Here is a 3,404-nt window from a genome sequence, read left to right as displayed (position 1 = left end):
GGTGGAGCTAACTTTTATAACTTCACTAATGACTGATGCAGATTAAGATAAGGAAAGTCACTGAAATGATGAGGAAGTCTTAATTACTATTATACCCCGCTGGAATATGATATTAGCTCGTGATAAAACATTGTGCGTCAACGAAATACATAATCTCTTCCCTGCAATCCCCAATGGGGTGGGCAGACCCACAAGTAATCAGAAGACAACTTGTTGTTACACTTACTATTTCATCTTCTCTTGTGTGGGTTGTTGTTTTTCACGCTACATAGGTAATCGTGAGCATCATCATTTTATATCATACAAGCTACACGCAACTTAATATTCATGAGCGGCAATTTATTATTTTTTATTTGTGACTTTAATTTTTACTTCAATCTACTTCAATCTCAGTGATCAATATTGGCAGTTTATTGATCGTTTTTTTTTGTCGCACTTGGTCTTTGTCTTCGCTTGGTCGTCGCACATATTATTTAAATTTATTTTTACCGCCTGCAAGAGGGGAGAATCTGCATCATTCATTCAATCGGTGTACCATGTGCGTGCGGCCTATAGTACAACGGCGCCACGGCATATCAGCCAATCACGGACAAGCGGGAATTTTGACGCAGAGTGGCAACCAATCACAGCAAGGTGAGGCACAGCAACTGTACTAATTATAATAACCGGCAATGGGAGAGACGTCAGAGACGACGAGCGACAAGCGTCTTCCTTCATCATTTAATTGCGGCAAGAGAGTAGAGAGAGTATGAGATACCTATGTAAACAAGGGCACGCTGACACGGATTTTTAATTTCCGTGGCTAGCGAATAATTCAATAAAGCGACTAGGACACTTTAAACGTTCGCAAGTCGCGGCTCGAGACGTCATTCAAGGAGTACGAGTTTGATGTGGAAATAATGCAGCTTAGTGATGATGACAAGGAAGATGTGTATATGGGAAATTATTACTCGGCCCTAAGTTCCCTGAGCAGCCAAATGTCTTTGCTCTCCGGCACGGTTATTCGCCCAGCACGCCGTCAACGGCGTCTGCCAGACTCAATCTACGTCAAATACAAAATAAACCTTTCACCGCACTGGTAAGTATGGTGACTTCAAACGATTTATTCAGCTTTATAAAAGCGTGATTCACAATAACAGTTCCTTAGACAATATCCAACATACATCTGTATTATTTAAGGACTTTGTAAAAAGATGAGGCCTATGACTTAAAAAGAACTTACCTTTGTTACACGAGAGTTATGAAGAGCATTACAATTAATTACAAGTAGATATGACAATCGTCACTTGATTAAGTGTGTTCATATAACACAATCAACCTAAGTGCAACTGCGCGAAGAACCGAGACTCAGTTAAATAAATTATGGGATGTTATATTATTGTCTTTTGTTTTGCAGATTAGATACCTTCACGGCACAAGCATGTCAGATAGAAAGAGACCTGAAGACCGACTCATCGCTCAGGGAGTTCCTTGAGTACGAACGAACGATGAGCCTTGGCTCTGGAAACTGCTCACCAGGGTATGGCAAGGAAGAAACTTGCTGTCAACGTCGCTACCAACTCGGGAGCCTCCGGATGTCTAAAATGTAAGTCCACAACCCATAGATTATTTAACTGTCCACATTTTATATGTATGGCCGTTTTTGACAGAATACAGTTTGTAAGGGTTAACAAGTTGTGTGATGTATGCTTAAATTCACACACAAAAAATGCAGATACCATTTCTGATGTGCTACGTGCAGACAAATTCATATTACATTACTGCACGCTAAGGAGGTGGTCTAGGACTGTATTGTATTACAGTCATGCAATTATTCTCATGACACGATGGCACAGAGCACACCATGTAGGCCTTATTAGACAGTGCCGGTCACAGGTTTCATTTATTACCAGCAAACTTATCAATATGCTATGCGTGACTCCTAAACGGAATGTGGTTGATATAGTTGGTATTTCCCATGCAAAGACCCCCTCCATTGCATGTGTATTCATTGAAGTCTGACTATACAACTACAGTCAATTGTCATGTCATTGACACAATAACATGCAATTAGCCCAGCCCAACCCAGCTTACCATTTGCAGATGATACCTTTAATGTGCCTGTGGAAATTGAAATGCTTATGGGTGTGGACATATTTTTTCAGGTTAGTCAGAGCGCCTCTCATCGTATAATGAGCAGCCTACGCCGCCCTTCATAAACACCAAGTACCCCACTACTCTAATAACGCAGTGAAGTTCACGGGTGCAGACAACTAGTTTGCTGAGTTGCACAAGCTGCTCGCATCTCTGATCCACCAAACACAGGTGACATTCCATGCTTCTCACCTGTGTTTGGTGGCCTCTACTCTCCTTCACTGTTTTGTGTCAGATTGAAGCCATGCTAAACTTTGGTTCATTTTTCACTAACAACAATTTTTTATGAATATTGTTATGATGTTTTCTTTTTGTGTTTTTTTTGTGACTATAAACAGATGAGTTGTGTTTATATGGCATGGAGGACGCTACTCCCAGCGAAGGCAGTCCTTTCTTTGAAGTAGTCATTCGGTCTGACTGTCCTTATCGAAAAAGTCTCGTTTCTTTTTTAGACAACGTATGGTTTCTGGAATGGTTAGTTGCCCCGCAAAATGATTTGGGTGCATTTCTAATCTTTTTTTGTACTGCGTTCCACGATTGCATATTTCATTGGTACATTTAGAATTTCGTGCACTTCTATTGTTTTGATGAACCATGGTGCGTTGTATAAATGTTTTAATATGTAGTTTTGCACCCTTTGTATTACCATTACATTAGAAGCGCTGGCAGAGCCCCACAGTTCTATGCCGTATGTCCAAATCGGTTTTAGAATTGCTGTGTAAACTAGTAACTTGTTGTCAGTAGTTAGTTTAGAGTTTCGACCCAGCAGCCAATATAGACCCTTGTATTGTTATGATGTATAATGTTTTCTTTTTAAGAATAACTGTTGTAGATGTACCTATAGTTGGGTTAAATAGTTCATCTTACTATTTAAGCTAATTATTACTATTTGTACTTAACTTTTCTCAATCTGTTGAAAATGTATCTTGTAACTACTGTAAATAATTCAATGTTATTTCAATATAGTCCGCTTTACACTATCTCGAAGGAGTTTTATTTACACCGGAGACCGCCTCAAACACTTACATTATTCATGTAATGACCACATACTTATTACAGTAAATAGTAACTGAGACCCACTGCTTAACGTGCCTTCCGAAGCACGGATAATCTTACTTTCGGACAATCAGCCAGCAATGTCCTGATCAAACTGCCAAAACCACATGGATTCTAACCCTCGACCTCCGGAATATGAGTCCAGGTCTCAACCACTGGACTAGAGGCTGTTACACTTGCTATTGAAGTCGTTTGATTAATATGATGAACCATAG

At 39.9% G+C, this 3,404-nt stretch overlaps 1 long non-coding RNA gene across 1 annotated transcript; it reads left to right on the top strand.

Moving 5' to 3' along the window:
• The first annotated feature begins 488 nt into the window (after positions 1–488).
• On the top strand, positions 489–3,113 carry LOC126377784 (uncharacterized). Its single transcript, XR_007567991.1, has 3 exons — positions 489–1,078; positions 1,397–1,585; positions 2,145–3,113. It is a non-coding gene; the product is annotated as an uncharacterized LOC126377784 (long non-coding RNA).
• Positions 3,114–3,404: the final 291 nt, after the last annotated feature.

Source organism: Pectinophora gossypiella, chromosome 24, assembly GCF_024362695.1.
Source record: "Pectinophora gossypiella chromosome 24, ilPecGoss1.1, whole genome shotgun sequence".
Classification (NCBI taxonomy): domain Eukaryota; kingdom Metazoa; phylum Arthropoda; class Insecta; order Lepidoptera; family Gelechiidae; genus Pectinophora; species Pectinophora gossypiella.
Note: the sequence above shows the minus strand (reverse complement) of the source record. Positions and strands in the feature narration are given on the sequence as shown.